General features: G+C 37.9%; 1 pseudogene; it reads right to left on the reverse strand.

Annotated features, from left to right (window-relative positions):
• Positions 1–5,376: 5,376 nt before the first annotated feature.
• Positions 5,377–13,839, reverse strand: LOC138169178 (serine/threonine-protein kinase Sgk1 pseudogene; annotated as a pseudogene).
• Positions 13,840–26,965: the final 13,126 nt, after the last annotated feature.

The raw sequence follows: 26,965 nt of genomic DNA on the forward strand, positions 1-26,965 counted from the left end.
ATCTATCTATCTATCTATCTATCTATCTATCTATCTATCTATCTATCTATCTAATCTATCTTTCTGTTTCTTAGGATATTTTCCTGTCCCAAAACCCATTGGTTTGGGACTCTCTCTTTATTGGTACAGATGAAGGTCCTGTCCTGTGTGAGACAGGGAGAAAGAGAGAGAGAAAGAGAGAGACAAAGACAAAGAGAGATAGAGACAGAGAGGAGAGAGAGAGAAGAGAGAGACAGAGAGAGAGAGAGAGAGAGAGAGAGAGAGAGAGAGAGAGAGAGAGAGAGAGAGAGAGAGAGAGGGAGAGAGAGAGAGAGAGAGAGAGAGAGAGCAGGAGGGAGAGAGACAGACAGACAGACAGAGACAGAGAGACAGAGATAGAGGGAGAGAGAGAGAATGTTTCTAAATCTTGGATATCAAATCCTTATCAGAGAAATTTGATACAAAGGTTTTGTTTTTTATCTAGCTGCTTCCTTTCTTATCTTAGATGCATTCACATTATCTGTACAGAAGCTTTTCAGTTTCAAGTAATCAAAATGATCTATTTTATCATTTGTAATTGCCATTGTCTCTTGTTTGGTTAAGATTATCTGTTGTACCCACAACCGTGAGAGGTATATGATCTGTTTTTCTCCTAATTTCTTTAATATGATTTTTAATATTAAGGTCTACACATTTAGAATGTATTGTGCAGTGTGATATAAAATGTTCATCTAAGCCCCTTTTTGTCAGAGTGCTTTCCAATTTTTCCAACAGTTTTTATCGGAGAGTTTTAAGACATAATTTGAATGTAATGAAGTAATTCATTGTCTCTCATTCAATGCATTTCAAAAACTTGGAGATCTCTTCTTTCTTTATTCTTGTCTTTTCCAGGCTAAACTTCTCCAGTGCCTTCAGCTAATCCCTGTATAACGGGGTCATAAGATAGTAGGTAGATCTTGACCTGGGAAAACCTGCACTAGTCCAACCCTCTTGCCCACAGAGGTTGTAAACTGCCCAAGAACACCTGAGTCCAGAGCCAATGCTCTTTCCATTGATCATAGTGATTCCCCTCCTCTCAACGTACTCCATCCTGTCCATAGCCAGCCTAGAACTGGAAGAGATAGCTAATCATTTGAATGATAGAATTAGGATATAAAAGGATCTTATTGGGTTAGAATGCTAGGCCAAAGAAGATGGAATTTAACAGGGACAAACACAGGCTCCTACAGTTGTTCTTCTTATTGATGTTTTTTAATCAACTATGTCAGTGGGGGGATCCTAGATTTAAAAGGCAGCTAGATGGCACAGTAGATAGAGTGCCAAGTCTGGAGTCAGAAAGATCTGAGTTTTAATCCGACCTTAGCTCTACCTAGTTGTGTGACCCTAGGCAAGTCATCTATAAAATGAGGATAATCACAGCACCTATCAACCCAGGGTTGTTGTGAGGATCAGATGAAATGATAATTGTAAAACACTTAGTACAGTGTCTCACACATAGTAAGCCCTAGATAAATGTAAGTTATTATAATTTGTTATTATTACATATGGGATTATACATTTGCGCGCGCACACACACACACACACACACACATAAAATCCTAAGAGCCTCAAACTCAAAATTTATTAACTGCAAACAAGCATAACTTGGCATCCAGAAAACCAGATTTGGTCTTGGACTCCATTGGTAAAAGTACAGTTGATGTTTAGAGTACTGACATTTAGCATATTGGGAACTCCTTTTATGAAATATATGGACAGCTGTAGACTTATCCAAAGAAGGGCAATCAGGATGGTGGAGAGAACCATACAGGAAGAGGTTGAAGAAATGTAGAAGATGAAGGAGTAGCCTTGTAAATGTCATCCAAATATCAGAAGACTTAGAGTTGGAAGACACACCAAAGGCACTCTGTGTATGAGGAAACTGAGGCCCAGTTTTCCTTGAGTATCTTGCTCAAGGTCATATCGGTCAATATTGTAGGGATGTGCTGGAGCCAAGTCAAAGAGGCGTAGGGAAAGTTCATTGTTAAATTTCCGGTGTGAGCATTTATACCCCAGAAATTGGCAAATAAACACTTGACTTCCTGCTTTGTCAATTGTTTAGACTTTAAGAAGTAATGAAGAAAACATTAATAATGCAAATTAAATTTTAAACTGTGTTGTATAGATTTTTTTTTCCCCCAAAGGACTGGTCCTTAAACATTTACCAGCAAACCCCTGCATGTGTCAGGACTCAGACACAGTTCCTCTGACGTTAGAACCAGTAATCTTTCCAGTGTATAATGCTGCATGTTGTCTGAGAAAAAGAATCGATTTTGTTCACCTTGGCAGGACCAAAAGCAATGTTCTAGATCTCAGAGAGTGGGTGTTTCAGAGAGATTGACTTAGGGGTGATAGAAGGGGGAACTTCCAAAAAATTAGAATTATCCAAAAGTGGAACAAATACATCATCACTGAAGGCTAGAATGCCACTTGCAGAAATGCTATGGAGGAGATTATGTTAGGGCACAGGGGTATCAGATACCCTCCAGGGTCCTTTGTACCTCTTAGTTTTATGACACTGGACAAGTCAAGTAACCTGTTTTCTCATCTGTAAAATGAGAGTGGGGGATTTTATACTCTCTAATGTTTTACAATTCCATGGTGCGTTTGTTAAAATTTTATTTTACTACAATAATTAAAACACTAAGATTTGGGGGGAAATATTCCAGATTAGCTTGCTAAAGTCAAGGTGGAGAAACAAAGAAGAGGGGAGGGAAATAATAAAAATAATAATTAACATTTTATAATGCCTACTATGTGCAGACAAGTGTGTTCAATAATTTACAATCATTATCTCATTCGGTACTCATAACAACCCTATAGATAGGGATATTATCGTCCCATTTTACAGATGAGGAAACTGGGGCAAAAGGGGTAGATTTGGTCATCAGAACCTACATTTAGAACTACTAGAGGACTTCTTAGAAGTCACTGCTCCAACCACATCATTGGAGGGAATGAAAGGTGAGGGAATGGAGACTCAGAAAGGTTGAGTTACCGTATTTCACCACATAATCATCGCCACTGCTGTTGTAACCTGTTTTTTTTTTTAGTCTAAAAACTGGTTTATAAATTTTCATCACATGATCATTGCAAATATAATCCCATTCGTCATGTCACTTTAAAGGTAAACAGAGCAGCAGTGCATTCACCAGTGGGATATGGATACACATTCATCTCTCATGCAATATGAGTTGCAAGCCTAGAATTTTCAGCACAGGAGCATTGTCAGTATATTTCCAAAAGCCAATTTGTATGGTTTGTTTAGAGCACTGCAATACTAATGGGATTGTCACTCAACCCAGTGAAGAGTTGTAGGCACATGGGGCATAGGCAGGCAGGTAGGCAAAGCGCCATGAGGAAGTCACATAATATGGTAAGACTTGCATCTTCCCACACTAGCTGAACTGTACAGTTCATCAACCCTCAATACGTTAATGTGCAAAGTACTTCTTTCTGATTATGGGTAAATATAAAAACTGTACTGTGGGCTTCAAGCTGAAAGTGATTGGGTTTGCTGGACAGCGTGGAAACAGGGCTGCAGAAAAACAGTTTTCGGTGAGTGAAAAGTTGGTGTGAGATTGGTGGAAACTAAGAGACAAGTACCACACAATTGTTTTCCAAAAAATTTCACATAGTGGTCGCACCCCACTTTTTTTGCAAAAATTTTGGCATACAATCTGCGATGATTATGTGGTGAAATATAATATTTATCCAGGGTCCGCCAGGCAGCAAGTAGCAGATCCCAGATGCTGTGTCTCCACATCCAGATTCTTTCTACTCAGCTGATGCCATCTGCATTGCCATCAGCAAATGTCCCTGTTTCTTCAAAATGGCCCCATCAGCACCACCTCCTAGGTTTGCTTAAAGAATCTAGATGTTAATTGAATATTACTGTGGAGGGAAAAGAAGGAATAAATATATCATAGGAAAATCTTTAGTTCAGTGGGTTCAAGGTTGAATTCTGGGTCCTTCATTCTCCAGGAAAAAATTTCAGAGGCTCCTCTTATCTTGTGTTTATTTTTTGCAAAAAAAAAAAAACCAAACAAACATCTCCAAGACCATGAACAGTCAATAGTATACTATTTAAACAAAGTGTTCTTGGAGGCAGAGATTTCTGAATATAATGCCAAAGCAAACATGTTTATTTTGGCAGGATTTAAATGATCCATCAATACTTCCAAGTGATGGCCCAACTTCCTCATTTTACGAATAGGAAACGGAGGACGCCCCCAAAATTGAGTGACTGGCGCAAAGTCATCACTATTGTTATTGCTACTTTCAAGCCTGGCCAGAGCAGGAAGACTTTATTAACAAATGACTCCTACATACCATGCCCTGCCCAGTCTCTGGGGGAATAAAAATTAAAATGAAACAATTCCTGCCCTAGTAGAATTTATGTTAGCTGAAAAAACTTGTTGTACACATTTGAGTATATATAGAATAAGCACAAAGTAATTTCCAAATAATGTTGGCTTCTTAGAAGAATTATTAGAATCTTTAGTCAAAGTTTGGCTTTTGTTTTCCTGAATTAACTGGGGTTAGAGCAAGGTCTTGAACTAAGTTTGCAAGGTCCCCTTGTTCCCACTTTAATATCCTTGCTATTACATCAGGGTGTCTCTCTTTACCTTTTTTTGTATCATGGCCCCCTTTGTCAGTCTTGTGAAGCTAATGAATCCCTAATCAGAATATTCTTTTTAAATGCAAACAAAAGAAAATGCATAACCAATTACAATGAAATTATCAAGTTTTTTTTAAAGCTCATAGTCCTTGAGTTAAAAGGTTCTGCTACTTTGTCATTCAATTACCAGCCCTCCCTCATTCAAATCCAATTCAACTGCAAGTCATGTCATCATCTTCCTGATGTCATGGTCCTCTTAAAGAAAGGACAAACTCAATTCAGCATAATGAGAATTAAAGAAAATAACCCTAGGGGTGGCTAGGTGGTGCAGTGAAAACATCACTGGCCCTGGAGTCAGGAGGACCTGAGTTCAAATCCAGCCTCAGCCACATAACACACACAAAAAACTAGCTGGGTGACCTTGGGCAAGTCACTTAGCCTCAATTACCCTACCTTCCCCCTCCAAAAAAAAACCCACAAGAAAATAAACCAATGCTAGAAAAAATCTTTATGAGCTATCTCCTTTTTGTGTCTCCATAGGTATAAACATCGACCAAAACATTCCCTGCAGTTGGGCCAAATATGTCTTTTATTTTGTTATTAATGATTAACTCCTGATGAAGTTGAAAGAGTCCAGCCTTTGTCTGGAGTCAGAGGCTCTCAGGTCAAATTCTATGGTTCTACCATTTACCACTCAGCCTATGAAAGTCACTTAACCATTCTGGGCATCATTTTCTTCATGTGTGATAAGAGTGGTTGGCTCTAGATTGGGGCTTCTTCAACTTTTTCAACGTGAGCTCCCTTTTCACTCTTAAGAAGTGTTGGGAGTAGAAACAGCACCTCCGCAGGGCTCTGGCTCCCACCACCTCCAATCCTTGTAAAAGGGGGCTCTGAACAAACTTTGGAGCTGCAGAACCCACAAAATGACACAGAGAAGCTAACTTCCTACTGAGGACAGCTTGGCAGGCTGGCAGGAATTGGCCAGAGCAGCGCTCTTCAAGCCAAGCCCAGCCCCACAGCAAGGTTTCAGCCCCAGGGAAGGCCTGACCAGCCGCTGGCTGGAGGGACTCCAGACCACCAGCATCTATGGTGGTTTCCAGAATTATCAACACATAGATGCTAAGGACAAAGTGAGAGGTCAGTGCAGTGTGAACTTTGGGACCCAGTAGTTGGGAGTGCTTTGGCTTTTGCCCCAGGCGTGAGAAGCTGCTGAGGGCACAGCCGCCCCCATGTGGCAGCATCAGCTCCTGGCCTGCAGAGTGTAGGGGGACCAAGCACCAGTCTGAGGGGTAATTGCTCTTGCTTTAACCTGCTTGGATATGGATTGTGGTCTAGGGTGGACGTCTTGGGGTGTGTCACCAGCTTGCCAGAGCATGTGGAGGCTTCAGAGGGGGCACCCAACTAATACCTCAGGCAGCTTAGAAAACCCCAGCATTTGGAACGAAGCTCCCCTGTCTGGTGTCAGAGTCCTACTGTGGCAAAAAGCCCAGGGGTCAAGTGACTGAGTAGCGACATGACCAGGCAAAGGAAGCAAAGCAAACAGAAGAATCCAACATTAGACTCCTATTTTGGGGACAAAAAGGATCAAAGCATGGAACAAGAGGAAGACACTGAAGTCAGAACTCCTGCACCAAAAGCTTCCAAGAAAAATACAAACTGGTTACAGGCCATAGAGGACCTTAAGAAGTAGATAAGAGAAGTGGAGGAAAAATTGGGAAGAGAAATAAGAATGATGCAAGAAAATTACTAAAAGAGAGTCAACAGCCTGACTGAGGAAAATAACACCTTTAAAAATAGACTAACTCATATGGCAAAAGAGGTTCAAAAAGGCAATGAGGAGAAGAATACCTTAAAAAGCTGAATTTGCCAGATGGAAAAAGAATCTCAAAAGCTCACTGAGGAGAATCTTTCCTTCAGAATTAGATTGGAGCAAATGGAAGCTAATGACTTTATGAGAAATCAAGATGCTGTTAAATCCAAACAAATGAAAGAATAGAAGGCAATGTGAAATACCTCATTGAAAAAACCATTGACCTGGAAAATCTATCCAGGAGAGATAATTTAAAAATTATTGGACTACCTGAAAGCCACAATCAAAGAAAGAACCTAGAAATCATCCTCCAAGAAATTCTCAAGGAAAACTGCCCTGATGTTTTAGAACCAGAGGGCAAAATAGAGGTTGAAAGAATACACTGATTACCTCCTGAAAAAGATCCCCAAAAGAAAACTCCTAGGCATATTATAGCCAGGTTCTGAAATTCCCAGATCAAGGAGAGAATATTACAAGCAGCCAGGAAGAAACAATTTGAATATTGTGGAAACACAATCAGGATAACTCAGGATCTGGCAGCTTCTATGCTGAGGGATCAAAGGGCTTGGAATATGATATTCCAGAGGTCAAAGGAGCTGGGATTAAAACCTACACAGAAAAACTGAGTATCATGTTTTAGGGGAAAATATCATTCAGTGGAATAGAGGACTTTCAAGCATTCTTGATGAAAAAATCAGAGGTGAATAGAAAATTTGACATTCAGATACAAGAAGCAAGAGAAGCCTGAGAAGGTAAACAGGGAAAAGAAATCATAAGGAACTTATGCTATTATTAATGCTATTTTACATGTAATTGGGAAAGAAGATATACAGGCACTGGGCATAGAGATCCACCATGCCCTACTGGAAAAGTCGAAGGGGGTATGGGAAAAGTTATGGGAGAGAGCAGATTGGAGGAGGGGATATCCTGTGGGATTGCTATTTTGGGGCAGTGGTAGGAGAAAAACGGGGAGAAAATTTGTAACTCAAAATCTGGCAGAAATGAATGACGTAAATCAGAAGTTAATAAAGCATTTGAAAATTTAACAACAAAAAAAGAAGTGTTTGCTGCATTGTGTGGCTGGAGGACATGTGCAGTACAAAGTACATATCCTCTGTGTTCTGAACCAAGGCTGCAGTTAAGTTGCACATAACACTGTCAGAAACCTTGGATTCATTACACATTTGATTTTGAATAGTTTCTGGTCTTTTCTTCAGCTTTTACTGTTGCCAAATTGCTCACGACCCACAGTTTAAGAAGTACTGCTTGAGACGACTACCAAAGTTCCTTCCGGATCTGAATCTATCATCTTCTAGTGAAAATTTTGATTAGGCCTTTTGGGGCCCAAGACCTTATGCTGTTAGACTAAGTGGTTAGAGTATTCCTTAAATATCTCAAATCAGTCCTTTGGGATAAAAACTCCTTGTAGATAAAACAGGTACGTATCTGAATGTGTGAGACCAAATGTACTTAAGCTCCGTAACTGAAATCTGAAAGGAGAGGACATTCTGAATGCAAATCCCATCCTTCATCCACTTGACAAGCTAGCTGACTCTTCATCCATATCTTCCAGCTCTTTTTTGAGAAGAGTGAACTTTGTATGTTCAAGGTGATTTCTGAAAGAATCCAAAGAACTTGATCCAGAGCAGGATCTGAAATGAGCTGATTGCCCAGGGAAAGAGGAAAGCAGAGAATGTGGCTTAATCATCTTTGTGCATCTCGCCTGGACCTATCTCTCTTTTGTGCATCTTGAACCTCATGAATGGTGCAGTACAATAAATATCTGTTGCTAGAAGAAAGGAAAGAAGGAAAAGAGGGAGGAAGGGAGGAAGGAAAGAAGGAAGGAAGGGATGGAGGAAGGAAGGAAGGAATGGAGGAAGGAAGGAATGAAGGAAGGAAGGAAGGAAGTTCATCATCCCTGATGTGCATCCCTTCAATTACCAGTTCTTTGCAACCACTAAAAGAACTTCCATAAATATTTTTATACGAATAGGACCTTTTCTTCTTTTTTATGTCTTTGGGATACTGACCTAGTGGTGCTATTTCTGGGTTAAGTGTTATATACAGTTTTATGGCCTTTTGGGTATAGTTCCAAATTGTTCTCCAAAATAGTTGGATCAGTTCACAATTCCACCAACAGTACATTAGTGTCCCAATTTTCCCACATCCTCTCCAACATTTATCATGTATCTTTTCTGTCATACTAGTCAATCTGTTAAGTGTGAGGTGGTAACTCAGAGTGGTTTTAATTTGCATGTCTCTAGTTAATAATGATTTAGAGCATTTTTCCATATGACTATAGACAGCTTTTATTTCTTTATCTGAAATCTATCTGTTTATATCCTTTGATCATTTATCAATTCAGGAATGACATTCCTATAGATTTAACTCAATTCTCTATTTATTTGAGAAATGAGGCCTTTATCAGAGAAACTTGTATAAAAAACTTCCCCTAGTTTTCTGCTCATATCACTTTGCATTAGTTCATATAAATGGTACCAGGTTTTTCTGAAACCATTCTTATATCACAATAATATGCCATCATAATCATATATCAAAACTTTGTTCAGCCATTCCCCAAACTTATGGGCATCCCCTCAACTTCTAATTCTTTTCTACTACTAAAAGAGCAGCTATAAATATTTTTGTGGATATAGGTCCTTTTCCTTTTTATTTGATCTCTTTGGGATAAAGATTATTCTTATAAATTTGGCTAGGTTCTCTAAATATTTGAGAAATAAAGCCTCTAATAAAAAAATAAAAATAAAAAGAAATTTGATATAAAAAAATTTCCCCCAGTTTCCTGCTTTCCTTTTCACCTTCACTGTATTGGTTTTGTTTGTGCAATCACTTTTCAATTTAATGTAATGGAAATTATCAATTTTATATCCTGTAATGCTCTCTATCTCTTGTTTGGTCATGAGTTCTTCTCTTATCTACAAATATGACAAGAAAAATATTCCATGCTCTCCTAATTTGCTTATAATATAACCAGTTATAGCTAAATAATATACTCATTTTGACCTTAGCTCAGTATGTGGTATAAGATGTTGGTCTGTACCTAATTTCTGCCAAACTGCTTTCTAATTTTCCCAGCAATTTTTGTCAAATAGTGATTTCTTGTCCCCAAATCTAGGATCTTTAGGTGAGTCAAACAGTAGATTACTGTGGTCATTTGCTACTATGTTTTATGTACCTAATCTATTCTACTGATCCACCACTCTATTTCGTAGCCAATACCAGACTTTTTTGATGATTACCACCTTGTAATATACTTTGAGATCTGGTAGTGCTAAGTCACCTTCCTTCACACAAGACCATTTTCTTTCTTTTTGCTTTTTGGAGGGCAATTCGGGTTAAGTGACTTGCCCAAGGTCACACAGCTAGTTTTTGTGTGTGTGTTAAGTGTCTGAGGCTGGGTTTGAACTCAGGTCCTCCTGACTCCAGGGCCAGTGCTCTATTCACTGCACTACCTAGCCGCCCAAGACCATTTTCAATATGCCTTCATTATTGACTATATTTCTTACATATACACACACACACACACACACACACTCACACACACTTCAGTCTATGTATAAATTTATCTTCTAAATTCGGCAGAATCAATGTCCCACTTTGTGATATCCTACAAATGTCACATTAATGTTTATAACCTAAATCCATCTTTAGTAAACGTAATTTATACATTTTTCATATAGTAAATCTACTGAGATTAAAATTGATCGTCTATATTTTCCTATTGATCCTACTTACACGTAATCTTGCTCAGAAATGTACCTCAGTTTACCCTTTTTTAAAAACCTCAATCACTACACTACAGGAAGAAAAAGTTTAATAACCAAAGCACTCTAAAATATGAAAAATACTTTGGAATTTGGAATTAAGTAAATTTCATCAGATAAAGGCACATTTCATGAAATCCATTCTCATAGCCCAAAGAGACCTTTCAAAACTCCATCTTCTTTCTACAAAAACTACAGACCCACTATCTACAATAGTTGTCTCATACTTATTTGAAATAGATTGCAACACTTTGGAGAAGAATAAAAATGAAATTGTAGGCTCACTAAAAGGATTATGTACTCTTCAAAAAGCTATCAGCAAAGAGTATATTTGGAATTACAGTTCCCAATTTCCAGTTATGTCCAAATTATTTTTAAATATGTGTGGTCAGTTAATGGGCTAACTAAATGGAACCATTACAGAGTCTCCTCTCACAACCAACCCAAGAATTTTCAGAGGAAAGAATCCATGGGATGCACAGAAGAGGATCTTGGGAAGCATCATGGCTTCAACCTACTGGTGGAGTTCTTCTGTGGACACATTTTCTGTGAACTCAGGCTCAAAATGCAGAAGATTTCTGGGTCCACTTACATTTGGTTTAAAAGGAAGAGTAATCTTAATGAGATTATTCTAGTTAATAAGATTATCCTAGTTAATAAAGAAGATAGGCTTCTTACTCTCCACAAAGCCATCCTTGGAACTAAACCTTTTTTTCCCATCTTTTTGCAGCAGTTCCTCAAAGAGGTATTTCATAGAATTTGTAATATTTGGCTTCAGTTGGAATGGCTGTGTTCAAAATGTTGTTTGAGATTTCATTTATATTTTGGCTATAGAAAGGAGACAGGCCATAGAGCATTTCCTAGAATGACAGCACCAGCAGTCAATTGTTCAATCATAAGGTTGTTCGTAAAGCATTTCAGGGGCGCTCTGGGGTGCCACAGAAGATGCCTTTTGTGCTATTGTGTTCTATGTTTTTTGGTTTTTATCTTTGCAGAGTTCAAAGTCTGTTAGGACAATATGTTCAGGTAAACCTAGCAAATTGTTTTCTAACTTTATGTCTCTATGAACAATGTGCAGGAAGTGCAGGTCATCCAGGGCACTGGAAATGTCAACAGTATGAAATCCAGGAATTCCCTCTGGAGATCGTTAAGACAATTCTCCACATTTAATGTAACATAAGACAAAGTACAATTTTCTGCACTCTGGAAAAAGAAGTGCAGGCCAGCCAGAAAAGGGTATTTTATATTCTTCAGAAGGTCATTAAGTTCTGCCCATGTTTTTCTCCCTTTTTCAGATTGCTTTTTTTCCCTTCAGAACTTAGATAGCACAGAATTGTTCCTCTGCCTTGTTGCAGACTCCTGGCTTATGACGTAGGAAATTCTGAGGAAAGAGGCACACAAACCCAGGATGACCAGTCCAAGCTTTATTAGGGGATTTACTTATAGGAGCTCCTGTAACACCAGTGTGAACCAGGTCACAAGGGAACCTACATGGATTTCCATAAATAAGGGTGCATTCTGCCCCAGTGTCTACTAGGACCAGGACTCTCTGCTTTTTGTACCTCAGATCAATATAAGGTTACTTCTGTGTATTGTCTCTAGTCTCTTCATCCACATCACTCTTGGGGAGCCTCAGCCATGCTCCTAGTCCCTTATGGGTTCATGAAGCTTCTAGGCAGCAAGGAAAAGAAACAGGTTTTTGTCCCTTTCCTTATATCTGGAGCCTTATTTTCTCCAGGAGGAGTTGATGAAGTCTTTCTAGCATATTGCTGATGGGGTTTCTTGATGGTTTATTTTTCTTCTCAAGGCTCTCCCTTTTCAAATCAAGCCACATTTGTTTGATTTGCTTGTTCTTCTGCCTTCTTGCTGAGGAAGTCTTTCCTATCTTGCTTTGGGTCTTACTCTGGTGGAATTTAGATCCTGGATATAATAATCAACTTATCCAGTGCTTTCCTAAAATCATAGACTGATGCCCCTACTAGGGAAATTAAAAGGGTTAATTAGTTTCCTTCCAGTGAGTAGGGGCTAACTTTAAATGATTGTTCCTCATCCCAGCTGTAACAGGTTCTGCATCAGGCCCACGGAATTTAGGGGTGGGTATAGAGCAGATTCTATGACTATTCCTCTTATGGTAGCCTCAGTGGTCCTCCAGGAAGCTCCTTCTACTGGTATGTCAGTAGGATCCAACCAAGCATCCCTACAGGCTCCAATAATCCAATTCAATGGCCAAGGGTTCCTTCCACGTCTCTGCTTTACCTGGCTCTCTAGTACTGGTCTAACTTGGTGTGATTGCAGAGGGTCTGTATCCTCTATCTCCCCCTTAGACTTAGATGCTACCTCCCACTCCTTACCTGAATCCCTTCCCTGCCGGTCCTTGGATTCCAATTCTGAGATGTTAGATGGCTCTGATCTTAATTCTTGGCATCTGACGCCCTCTAGCCTTCACAAAACGACATGCTAAGGTAGAGAGAGCGAGGTTTTTCTCCTCTTTCACTCTTTTCAGCTATAGCCTTTCATTAATTGGAAAGCTGTAATCGGCATATCTCTTTCTAGTCCTAGGTTTTATCTCGATTTACACACTCCAGCCTCAGTAGCGACCTGCTGCTCTGTGATAGAACACAAAAGCAATGATCAATAACCAAGCTAATTTAACTATTGCTGCCCAGTTGCAATTTCATCTCAGCTAACGAGGTAGTCAACCCTTGCCTCATTTTGAGGGCATCCCTCTCCTTTAAGTGGCTCACATAAATCTTAGAAGAGCCACCCGCACACACGCTCCTGTGGACAGGATCGCCCCATTCCTTTCCTCCCTTCCCTAACCCATTTCCTGGGAATCTTACCAACTATACCAATTGTTGCAAAGCGTCAGTTTATAATGCCTTAAATTCCAAGGAAAGAGATCCAAGCCTTATTAGGGGATCTACTTGAAGGAGCCCCTGAAATAGCACCTTGCAATGGACAGCAAACAACAGGGCGTACGCATGGTATAAGTACGAACTAAAGCTTGATTTTTCAATTCTTTTATATTTTGGTTTTTTTAATGAGATTGCTTAAAGGGGTGGGGGAGGAAGACAGGGCTGAAACAAGCAGGACGTACTAAAGTGACGTGTATATGCAAACGTTCTATCAAAACAGAGTTGGTTGCTAGACTACCGCAAGTCAGTTTTGACCTAGTTAGAACATTTATTAATTTCTTCCCCCTCTACCAGCAACTAAGAAAACTTTGTTTAAAAAAAAAAAAGCATAGTAAAACAAATTCCCACATTGACCAGATCTTTAAAAGTGTCTCAAGTTTTCCAATTATTTTCAATAAGTGAAAGTACAATGACTTTGCTTGGCGATGAGCCAAAGGAGATTTTCAGGAAGGGACTGGGTGGACAACAAGGATGGGCATTGTCACAAGCCAAGGCTTAAGTTGGAGAATTTCCGAAATAGACCGAACTTCAGGATGCTTGCAAACATGAGCTACTGACAATCTTCCAAATAATATCATCCAGTGCCATTTTTCTTTGCTTCATGAAGCAGATGCCATGAAGGATGGATACCATATCATCATTTTTTTCATGAGTGAGACTGGCACCAAGAGCCTCAGTTTTTACAGTCATCTCTGCCCTGGGAGATAATATCTGTAAAGTGCTTAGTGAAGTTTCTGGCACATAGTAGGCATGTAATGATGCTTGTTCCCTTACTCTTTCCTATCCCCAAATTAGTCCAAAGCCCAGTGCGTCCAGCACAGCTCTGAGCACCACTCAATGTGTTTCTTTTTTGACCTATTATCATATCTTGTTAGCTTAATATTGTTTTTACTTCATATTATGGATGATGAGGATCTGATACTTGGTGTAGGAGAAATGGCAGCTCAGTGATTTTCTTGTTCACTTGTGCCTGAATTTTAAGTATTATTTTCAATCTGTGATTTTTTTGTAGAAATCTTTAAAGGTACTTTTCCATTATGTGAGGATTAGTTTGGTTAAAATTAGATAATTAACCCATAGATTCATTTTACCAGGCACATGCAAACTGTAATACAGTACAACACACTGAAGATGAATGACCACATGAAGATGCCACTTGCAACTCTGTGTCATGAAATTTCAACTCTTCCCTCAGGCACTCTCTCTAATGCCATCCATGACATATGACTGAGCTATAGGCCAATGAGGGTACCACTGTCAATCCCTTTACTAAATATTAGGAAAGCTTATTTCCTTTTTTAGACAAAAATAAATAGAAGTAGTTCTAATTTTGTCTTCCCTCACCCCAGTGGATCATCTTGTATACTCCAACTAGGAGAATATTGGTGCAAGGGATGGATTGAAAAGGATGGGAAGTCAGGAGTGCAATTAGAAGTTTATTACCATAGTCCATCTGAGAGGTGATTAGAACCTGAACCTTATAAGGGTGGTGACTTGTGTGAGTGGAGAGAGGAAACAGAGTCAATAGAAGTTTTGGAGATAAATTTGACTAGACTTGGCAACTGTTTGGCTATGGGGATGACAGAGTGGGAAGAATAAAAGATATTTCTAAAACTATGGAGCTAGGCATCTGAATAGAAAAGCTGGGAAGATTTGTGGGGGGAAATAACAAGTTCTATTTAGGATACACTGAGTTTTAAGTGTGAATGGACATACAAGTGGAGATGTTTCACAGAAAGTGATTCAAGACAGGCTCACAAGAGAAATTATAGTTGATTATATAATATAATATGACATGATATGATATTATATAATATATATTTAGGATATAATGATATAGAATACAATATAATATATATACATACATACATACAGAGAGTTAGTTAGTTAGTTATCTGAATGAAATTGATAAGTGAACCCATGGGGGCTGTGGTAGAAACAATATCTACCACTATTTAGGCTAGGCTAGTTTGGTTTATTTTTTTTTTTATTTCTTTTTACCTAAGCGGTAAGGAAATTGTCTCTGAGATCTAATTGGTCCAGAAGGGTAAGGTGAAAGCTAATTCCAATCACTTAAAGGCATAAAGGAGGTCACAAGGACCCAGTGTCTCTCAGACATGGCTGATGTTCCAGTGGCTATAAATCACCACACCTTGCTGATGCTTCTATTGAGAAGAGAGAAGGTCACTTCTACTAGGAATTATATATTTGCTGAGCATCACTACTGTGTTCTGACTAAATAAACACTTTAGTTGACTATCATTATTATTATATTAACTAGCAACTATAGACCATCTGGTCTATAATTATCTCATTTCATTTCCATCACAAACCTGAACTACCAAACCAGCCTGAGTCTGGTTTGGCCAACAGCAATTAGATCAAAATGGCATTGTGGTTCATGTCGTGAAGGAAATGGGGGAAAGGTGATGCAGATGTTGTGGATGGGGTGATGAGAAGGTAACATGGCAGCCTGTAGCAAAGGGCCTTCTGGTGGCAGGTGGAAAGTCCTTTCAATAAGACAGAGAAAAGGCTACCACTGGAGAGCATCATTATTAATGGCCACAGAGAAGGTGAATTGCAATTATAAGGAAAATGAAAATGAGTTGGTCTAGCATGTTCAGAAACAAATGGTTTGTAATGACCATACCACGAAGGCAGAGGGGCAGCTGATGGATTTAGTAACAAAGTAAAAGAGGTGTTACTGGCTAGGGCAGGGAAGTATGGTCCCTGAACCAGAAGCTCTGCTGGGGAAATCCCACTAACATCAGGGCATAATGGGAAGAAATAGGAAGGGAAGTGGGGAAACTTGGGAACGGTCACCACTGGTATGAAGCTGAATACAATGTTGTTTCCATCTCTGATGTATTCATTCTTTCCATGATTTTTTTTTGGGGGGGGGGGGTTTGTTTCACTTTTTGGAGGGGGGAAGGCAGGGCAATCGAGGCAAAATGACTTGCCCAAGGTCACACGACTAGTAAGTGTGTCAAGTGTCGAAGCTAGCTGTGCCACCTAGCCACCCCCATTCTTTCCATGCTTTAAGTGATGAGACTGGAGATGAATAAGATCTTGTGAGCTTAAAATGTTGGGAGAGCTAAGTCTGCGAGAGTTGAGAAGGAAAGATAAATGTAAAAAGATATGTTACTTGAAAAATAAAAATAATAAACTATTTTTGTAAAAAATGGACAATCCATGCCCAGATAAATAAAACTTGATTATACTTGCATTTGCAAATAAGAAAAGGAACAGCACAGCCACTTAAGAAAATAAGCTTGATGATGAGCAAAAGAAGAACAAGCAAGTTTATTGGCTGGTGTCCCACTGTCCATGAATCGCCACACTTTGTCGATCCATCTTTGGAGAAGAGAGAAGGTCACATCTACTAGGAATTGTATTGTTTCTGAGCATTATCTCATAATGACGTGAGCATATGGTCCAAAGCTATTATTTGTCCTTTCTTGATAATTCTCCAAGGCTTGTATTCAGTGGTGTGTTGGTAAACATTTAACAATTAGCTATCGGGGGAAAAAAAGGAATGAGCTTTTTAGTTTAATCTACAATATTAACATTTTCTCCATCACTTTCTTAAGTTTATATAATCATCTAGATATAATGTAAATATCTAAATCATTTAGATAGCCATTTATAGGAGGGGGGTGGTAGGGGACATGGTAAGTAAGGAAAAAAAACCTGACAATTTTGTTCTTTAGTTGAGAGGAATAAAAGTTTGTGCATAGCAGATTTGCAGTTTCATGTGTAATCATCTTTTTTTTATTGTACAAGTTATGGAATGCTTGTTTTATTCCATGAACTAAAAATAAAAATTTTAAATAAATTTTAAATAAAAAGTTTAATCAACAAAATAAATCAAGATCTGATTTGCAATGTTTGCCAGTTTATGTGGTATGAGTGCCCACACTAAAGATTTAACAATTGGTTTTCTCAAGCCAGTTCGAGCTAACTATAACATACCCCTACTTGTACTACAGCAGAAGCTAAGGTAGACATTGGCAGAGGGGCTTTTCAAGCTACAGGGGGTAACTTTCACAGGCTAGGTTGCCTTTTCTTCATTTTACAATTGCCATGTCTTCAACATTCCATTTTTGTCCCTGCTGCAGTTAGGCATTAAAATTATTGCTTCATGAATTATTAAGCTTAGTGTTTGATTTGTAATTTATCTTGTGAGCTCTGACAAGGGACACCTTAGTCACAGTGAAGAGTGGCATTTGCTGGAGTCCAAATTTATCCTTTGGTGACCTCTTGTGTTGAAACCAGCATAGAGCTTTCTCTTTAAAAACAGTAACATACCAACAATGTCCAGAAGCAAGATACAGAAAGAGAAATTCCATTTAAAATAACTGAAGGCAATATAAAATGCTTGGGAGTCTACCTGGAAGACAAACCAAGGAATTATATGAACACAATTATAAATACTTTTCACACAAATAAACACAGATCTAAACAAGTGAAAAAATATTAATTGTTCGTGGGTTGGCCTGGCCAATATAACAACAACAACAAAACTATTCTACCTAAATTAACATACTTGTTTCAGTACATTCAATCAAAATATCAAAAATAATTTTATAGAGCTAGAAAAAATAATAAAATTTATCTGGAATAACAAAAGGTCAAGGATATCAAGAGAATCAATGAAAAAAAAATGTGAAGGAAGGTGGCCTAGCAGTACCAGATTTTAAACTGTATCACAACATGGTAATCATTAAAACAATCTGGTACAAAAATATTAGTAGCTGGGGCAGCTAGGTGGCGCAGTGAATTGAGCCTGGCCCTGGAGTCAGGAGGACCTGGGTTCGGATCCGGCCTCAGACACTTAACACAAAAATTAACCATATGACCTTGGGCGAGTCATTTTAATCCTAATTGCCCTCCAAAAAAGCAAAAAAAAATATATATTAGTAGCTGTTCTTTTAGTGATGTCAAAGAATTTCAAATTGTGGTGAAGTCTATCAATTGGGGAATCGCTGAACATGTTGTATATAATTGTTACGGAATACTATTGTACTATAAGAAATGACAGGATGATGCTCTCAGAAAAACCTGGGAAGACTTACATGAACTGAAGCAAAGTGAAATAAGCAGAACCAGGGAAACATCATATACAGTAACAGCAATATTGTATGATAATCAACTATGAATGACTTAGCTATTCTCAGCAATACAGTTTTCCAAAACAATTCTGAAGGACTTATGATAAAAAATGATATTGATCTCCAAAGAAAAAACTGATGGAATGTGAATGCAGAGTGAAGCATACTTTTTCTTACTTTCTTTTTCTTGTTTTTTTTAATCTGTTTTCTTTCACAATATGACTACTATGGAAATATGCTTTGCATGACTGCAAAGATAAAGCCTGTATTAAATTGCATTTTCTTTCCAATGAGGGAGGAGGAAAGGAAGAGGATTTAGAACCCCAAATTAAAAAAAATAAAAGTTAAAACTTTTTACAGGTAATTGGAAAAAATGAAATATCAAATTAAAAATTTTAAAAAAGCAGTCTGGTACTGGCTAAGAAATAGAGTAGTGAATCAGTGAAATAATTTAGGTACACAATTCACAATAGTAAATAACCATAGTAATCTACCTTTTGACACACCCAAAGATTCAAGATTTGGGGATAAGAAATCACTATTTGACAAAAACTCCTGGGAAAACTGGGAAGCAATTTAGCAAAAACCAGATATCGATCAGTATCTCACACAATATACCAAGATAAGTTCAAAATGGATATATGAGTTAGACATAAAGGGTGATGTCATAAGCAAATTGGGGAGCATGAAATATTTTGCCTGTTAAATTTAGGGACAAGTGAAGAACTTGTGAACAAATGAGATAGAAAGCATTGAGGAATGTAAAATGGATAATTTTATTTATACTAAATTAAAAAGGTGTTGCCCAAACAAAGTCAATGCAACCAAGATTAGAAGGAAAACAGAAAATGGGAGTGGGGCAGATTTTATAGCAAGTTTCTCTATTAAAAGCCTGATGTTTCAAATATAGACAGAACTGAGTCAAGTTTATAAGAATACAAATCATTTCCAAACTGATAAATAGTCAAAGGATATGAACAGGCAGTTTTCAGAATAAGAAATCAAAGCTATCTATAGTCATATGAAAAAATGCTCTAAATTCCTATTGATGAGTTATTTTATTTTTAACTTATGGAATTAAAAAAGCATTTCTATAACATAGTTGCACATGAAATTATAAATCTATTATGTACAACTTTCTATTTCTTTTAAATATATAATATATAAAATATATAATAGTTATGTAAATTTATCCCCCCCACCCTAGAGATGGATACCATTAGATACAAATATTTGTAAAATCATTCTGTACATAATTTTATTTATCAGTTCTTTCTCTGGATGCAGATAGCATCTTCATATATCCTTTATAATTCATTTGAGCATTTATCATAATCAAAATAACATTTAAAATCCTTCTTAAAACAATGTTGCTATTGCTGTATACAACATTCTTAGTTTTGCTCATTTCAACTATTTTTTTTGTGCAAGTCTTTCCATGTGTTTCTAAGATCATTGAGCTTATCATTTCTTATAGCACAGTAGTATTCCATCACAATCATATACCACAACTTGTTTAGCTACTCCCCAATTGATGGACATTCCTGCAATTTCCAGTTCTTTGCCACCACAAAGAGAGCTGCTATAAATATTTTAGAAAATATAAGTTCTTTTCCTTTTTCCCTAATCATCTTTGGAAATAGATCTAGTAGTGGTCTTGCTGGGTCAAAGTTTATAGGCAGTTTCATAACTCTTTGGGCCTAATTCCATTGCTCTCCAAAATGGCTGGATCAGTTCACAATTCTACCAATGAGTTAGTGTCCCAATTTTTCAACATCCCCTCCAATATTTGTCACTTTTCCCTTCACTCAGTTTAGCCAATCTAATATCTCAATGATATCTCAAGGTTGTTTTAATTTGCATTTCTCTAATAAGTAATGATTTCGATTATTTTTTGCATATGATTATAAATTATTTTGACGTCTTTATCTAAAACTGCCCATTCCTGTCCTTTGACCATTTATCAATTGGGGAATGACTCATATTCTTTTTTTTTTTTTTGCTTTTTGGGAGGGGAGAAGGCATGGCAATTGGGGTCAAGTAACTTGCCCAAAGTCACATGGCTAGTAAGTGTTAAGTGTCTGAGTCTGGATTTGAACTTGGATCCTCCTGACTCCAGGGCCATTACTTTATTCACTGCGCCACCTAGCCACCCCTATGACTCATATTCTTATAGATTTGACAAAGTTCTTTATATATTTGAGATATGAGACCTTTATATGAGAAACAGTCTATAAAAGTCTCCCACACACACCAATTTTCTGCTTTCCTTCTAATTTTGGCTACATTCGTTTTTATTTATACAAAATATTTTAAGTTTAATGTAATTGAAATTATCCATTTTCACCCCCACTCTGCTCTCTATATCTTCTCGTTTATTCATAAATTGTCCACCTATCCATAAGACTGATAACTAATATGTTCAATGTTCTCCCAATTTTCTTGTAATATCTTTCTTTATATCTGGGTCATGTATACATTTTGACCCTATCCTGGTAAATGTTAAGATATTGGTATATGCCCAATTTCTCTCATACTGCTTTCCAATTTTTCCATCAATTTTTACTAAATAATGAATTCTTACCTCAAACTTTCAAGTCTTTACACTTGTCAAAGAGGTTACTGTATTTATTTGCAGCTGTAAATTGTATGTCTACTCTGTTTCATTATCTATCTTTCTATTTCTTAGCTAGTAGCAGATAGTTTCAATAATTACTGCCTTATAATATAGTTGAAGATCTGGCACTGCTAAACCTCTTTCCTTTATAATTTTTCCATTATTTCCTTTGATATTCTTGACTTTTTTTTTCTTCCAAACGAATTTCATTATTATTTTTTCTAATTAAGTAAAAAACAAATTGGTAATTTAATTAGGATGGCATTAAATATATAAATCAGTTTAGGTAAAATTGTTATTTTTATTATACTGGCCCTGCCTACCCATGAACAATTAATGTTCCTCCAATTATTTAAATCTGATTTTATTTGTATAAGAAGGTTTTTATAATTTTAGTTATATAGTTTCTATGTTTGTTTTGGCAGATGTGCTCCCAGGCATTTTGTACTTTCTAGGGTTATTTTAAATGGGACATCTTTTACTATCTCTTCTTGCAGGGTTTTGTTTGTGATATATAGAAATGCTGATGATTTTTATATGGCTTTACTTTGTATTCTGCTACTTTGCTAAAATTATTAATTGTTTCAACTAACTTTTTAGTTGAGTCTTTGGGATTTTCCAAGTATATCATCAAATTATCTGCCAAAAAGGGATAGTTTTATTACTACATTCCCTGTTCTGATTCCTTCTATTTATTTTTCTTCTCTTATTGCTATTGCTAGGACTTCCTATATAATCTTGATTAATATTTGGTGACAATGGGCTTCTTTGTTTCGTGCTTGATCTTTCTAGGAAGGCTTCCTGGTTGTCACCATTACAAATAAGGCATGATGATTGCTTTAGATAAATGCTTTTTATCAATTCAAGGAAAGATCAGTTTATATCTATACTTCCAACTGTTTTTAATGGAAATGAGCATTATATTTTGTCAAAGCTTTTTCTGCATCTATTTATATAATCATATGGTTTTTAATCTTTTATTATTGATATAATCAATTATATTGTTTTCCTTATGTTAAATCATCCCTGATTCCTGGTATGAACCCCACTTGGTCATAGTATATTACCTTTTTCATATATTGTAGTAGTCTCCTAGCTAGTGTTTTATTAGGATTTTTGAATCCATATTCATTAATATAATTGGTCTATGTTTCTTTGTGTTTTTACTCTTCCTGGTTTAAAAATCAGTATCGTATTTGTTTCATAAAAGGAATTTGGTAGTATCCTTTCTTTACCTATTATTCCAAATAACTTATTTTATTGGAATTAGTTGATGTTTCGATATTTGATAGAATTCACTTGTGAATCCATCTGGTCCTGGTGCTTTTTTCCTAGAAAATTCATTTATGGTCTATTCAATTTCTTTTTCTAAAATAAGTCTATTATCAGAGATACTTGCTGCAAAAAATTTCTCCCAGTTTTCAGCTTTCCTTATAATTTTGGTTGTATTGGTTTTGTTTGTTCAAAAAATTAATTTTATATAATCAAAATGGTCTATTTTATATTTTGTAATGCTCTCTATATTTTCCTTGGCCCTAAATTCTTCCCTTATCTACAAATCTGACAGATAAACTATTTCATGCTCTCCTAATTTGCTTAGTATCTCTAATAAAGGCCACATTTCTCAAATATATAGAGAATTGAGTTAAATTTATTTTAAAAAACCAAGTTATTCCCCAGTTGATGGTCAAAGGATATGAACAGGCAGTTTTCAGAAATCAAAGCTTTCTATAGTTACATAAAAAATTCTCTAAATCACTATTGATTAGAGAAATGCAAATTAAAACAATTCTGAGGTGCCTATTCACATCTATCTGATTGGTTAATATGACAAAAAAGGAAAATGTTGGATGTTGGAGAGGATGTGGGAAAACTGACACTAATTCACTGTTGGTGGAGTTGTGAACTGTGAACATATATATATATATATATATATATATATATATATATATATATATCTGTGTATAAAAAGAAATGCATATGTATATATATATGTATAATATGCATCTGGATGTGTGTATATATTTTGTGAAATTATCAATAGTCTCAACTGAGGTATTGTGGGATGTCTTTGGGTCTTTGGAGCCATCACTGAGTTTATAAAAAGGATCTAATGGGGGCAGCCAGGTAGCACAGCGAGTAAGAACACTGGTTCCAGTGTCGGGATGACCTGGGGATCGAATCCATACACTTAGCACCCACCCAGAAACGCCTGGCCGTGTAACCTTGAGCAAGTTACTTAACCCCAATTGCTTTAAAAAAATAAAAAATAAAAAGGACTTAACACCTTGCTTGTCCTTATTCACTCATTGTAACTAGATGCCCAGAGACATGTGAGAACCAAGGCCTTTATACTGCAAGTTTGCAGGCTATGGTTTGCCCCTAATGTTTATGTAGGGGCCTATCATATGATCTCTAGTTGCCTTTTTGTCAACCGTTCAACTCCTTGTGGGAGAAAACTGTGACAAAAGTGGGTAGAAAGTGGGTGACCCTGCCATTAGAACACCTACAGATTGAATTTTTTGAATTGGCCAAGTCTATGGGCTACGGGTATGTTTTGCTGTGTAGAGACCAATTGAACCATTGGACAGAGGCCTTTCCAGCAAAACACACCATAGCAAACATAGTTACAAGATGTCTGATCAAGGACACACTACTAAGGTTTGACCTGCTGCCATATATTATCATCTGTAACCAAGGGCCATACTTTACCGAAGAAATAATTAAACAACTCTCCAAGTGTTTTGGCATAACCCTGAGTCTATACATCTCTTATCATTCACAGGGGGAGGTGAGTGGCTAAACAGGGAGGTTAAGAGTCTTTTTATTTTTAACTATCTTTTAAAACTTTATTTATTTACTTTTAGTTTACAACATTAAGTTCCACAATCCCTTGATTTCCAAATTTTCTTCCCCTCCCTCTCCTACCTCTCTTCCTCCATGGTGGCATGCAATCCAATATAGGTTCTACAAATACCTTCATATAAAACATTAGTCAAGTTGTAAAGAATTATAACCAATGGAGTGAACAATGAGAAAAAAGGAACGAAACAAAACAAAACAAAAAAATAGAGAGAAAGTAGTTTGCTTCAATCTGCATTCAGACTCTGTAGTTCTTTTTCTGGATGTGGATAGTCCTCTCCATCATGAGTCTTTTGGAGTTGTCTTATAACCTTGCATTGCTGAGAGGAGCCCCGTCTATCAAAGTTAGTTATTACAGATATGATGTGTCTGTAATTGTGTACAAAGTTCTCCTGGTTCTGTTCTCCTCACTCAGGAAGCTAAGATTCTTTTGAGAAAACTATACCAGGAAACAAAGTTAAAATTGCCTCAGGTATTTCCCTTTTGTGGTTCCAATTTTAGAAATTATAGTAGGTAGGACTCTGCATTATTACTTTTGGAATCTTGCAGTAGATAGGGGATGAAAACCTGATAAGGTATGTGATCTCTCTGTCTACTTCTCTTTTCTAGGTTTGGAAAGAGGCAGCCTTGACACAAACCCTGCCTTTGGAAGAGATCCATTTGAGCCACGAGACTGTGTATGGACTTGCAATTTCAAAAACACATTCAGTCTCCAGCCCTCCTGGAATGGACCTTTCCAGGTCCTGCTGCCAAGTGGGTGACCTGGATACGTCACTCCCGTGTGAAGCCTGATGTGATTGATTTCAGTCCAGCAGAAAAAGCAACCTCTGACCAATCCCTAGGCCAGTTAAGCTCAAAAAGGACCCCACAGAGGTCTTTGGTCACTTGTTTGTTTGGCCCTGATCCTTTACCTGCTGTCTCTAATGCATTTCTTGTTTGTACTTTTTGCCCTGCTTTGCAACCTTGGGATTGGGAGAACAGGAGAGTCCAACATGTATGTGCATCTGAGCCAACATGCCAGCCATGCTTTTAACTGGACCAACTGCTAGGCATGTGTACATGCCCCTTTGTCCTTGCCAGAAGGATTACTGTTGGTGGGGATGGGGCAGAATGGCCAGGACTTCTGTGACTGTTGATTTGTTGTTAATATGGGGAACTGTAAGCACAAAGTACTGCCATAGAGTAGGAGGAGAATTCCTCAACATCCTTTATATTTGACTGGAAGAAAAGTTAGTTACACCTCCTAGTTTTTACCACCCCCCCCATACTGTAAGGCCACCCCTACTGTGTTATAAATGCGCAGATAATAGGATGATAGAATATAACTATACCACATTTCTATATAAAAATGTGACTATCCACAGGGACCAAGAATATGTGGAGAATGTTTCTTTCGGAGGGGGGGGCAGGCATATGCTATGGGGCTTTTAGGATAGCCCCTCTGGGATTTTATTTTTTGTGCAATAACAAAATATGCTGTTGGCTTTCCAAAAAATGTCAGGGACACAGCAAGATGGCAGGGTTCTTTGTGGCCTCTGGGCCACACCCACCCTACCAAAAGCACACACAAGTATGCAACCATGTGTTACTGCATCCCCTTTTTCCTACCTATCCCCTTTATCAGGAGAATCTGAGTACCCCTTCAGCACCATATACAAGACCACACACAGCCTACCCCTCCTGAAAAGAATGAAAGAACTTTTCCAAGTCTTTATCAGTGAGACCATAGGTGCTGTGGGAAAACTCAGTGCCAAAGTATAGGCACTCAGGACTGTGGCCTAACAAAATAGACTTCTTCCTGGCAGGGAGAGGTATGTGCTGTTGTAGGTCAAGAGTACACTAGGTTTCTGACAGGTTTTTTTTTTTAAAGCAATCAGGGTTAAGTAACTTGCTCAAGGTTACACGGCCAGTTATTTCTGGGTGTGGTGCTAAATATCTGAGCCCGGATTTGATCCCCAGGTCATCCCAACACTGGAGCCCATGCTTTTACTCACTGAGCCACCTGGCCGCCCCTAAGCAATTGGGGTTAAGTAACTTGCTCAAGGTTACACGGCCAGGTGTTTCTGGGTGGGTGCTAAGTGTCTGAACCTGGATTCGATCCCCAGGTCATCCCAACACTGGAACTGGTACTCTTACTCGCTGTGATACCTGGCCGCCCCTGTTCCTGACAGTTTTGACAGCAAAAAAAGGTGGAAAGTGTTGGAGGGCCTAGAACAAGTTCCAGGCAGATAGGAAAGAGTATGGGTCTCCATGGGAGTAGCTAACATCATGGCTATCGAATTTTTCATGGCTGAAGTATTTGTAGATTTACTATTTGTCTTCCTTATAAAGATTGTTTTCTGTGTATATTTATAGTGTAAGGAACTGCTCCCAAAGCCTACCCCTAAATTACAAGCACCTGAGAATTAGATGATGCATTTGAAGATAGAGGAGAAACATAGGTCTGATTGTGGTGCTGCACCTTGAGTATAGTTAACACCAAAGGTAGGATTGTGCAGTTGGTCTCAGTGACCCCATGTGTAAAGCTTAGACTGGGTACATGCACAGCCAGCCTACAGAAAGGAGGTGGTGGTCTGGAAATAACCTCGTACATGCACACTGACCCTATCTCCCTATGAAACTGTAATGGGGAAGGGCTGAGGAGGCACCAATCCCATCTCCTCATGATTACACACACAAAGCAAACATGTACCAACCTGTGGTTTCAGTGGCCACACCCCAGTAAAACTATCTAGGCAGACAGGCTAAACCAGGCAGAGGGTCACACCAACAGGTCTCATAGATGAATTAGGGAGATATCTATCCTGAGCATGTGAAGACTTTCACAGACAGAATGGGCAGAGGAGATCAATTTGTTCCAATGGTCACAAAGGCAGCTAAAGCAGGCCCTGTGGAGAACTTGGTCAGGCATTGAAGATGCCAAGGTCATCCACTACATCCCAACAACGGGCCATCACCAGTTGTCTTAACTTTTGTCCTGCCATTGGACTTCAATGACTCTGGAGGAGAGTGAGGCTGACAACTTTGTCCAGCTCTGCATCACTTCAATTCATGAATAAATCGAGACATCACCCCATGATGTCACTGGTCCTCTTTAAAAATGAAGGTGGGGGGGAGACAAGATGGTGGAGAAAAAGGAGAGACTAGCCTGAGCTCTCCCCAAAGCCCTTCTGAATGCCTTTAGTGCCTCAAAACAAATTCTGGAACAGCAGAATCCACAAAAGGA

This window comes from Petaurus breviceps, unplaced genomic scaffold (genome assembly GCF_028583685.1).
Source record: "Petaurus breviceps papuanus isolate PSGF00001 unplaced genomic scaffold, PetGlider_PUasm1.0 126, whole genome shotgun sequence".
In the NCBI taxonomy this organism is placed as follows: domain Eukaryota; kingdom Metazoa; phylum Chordata; class Mammalia; order Diprotodontia; family Petauridae; genus Petaurus; species Petaurus breviceps.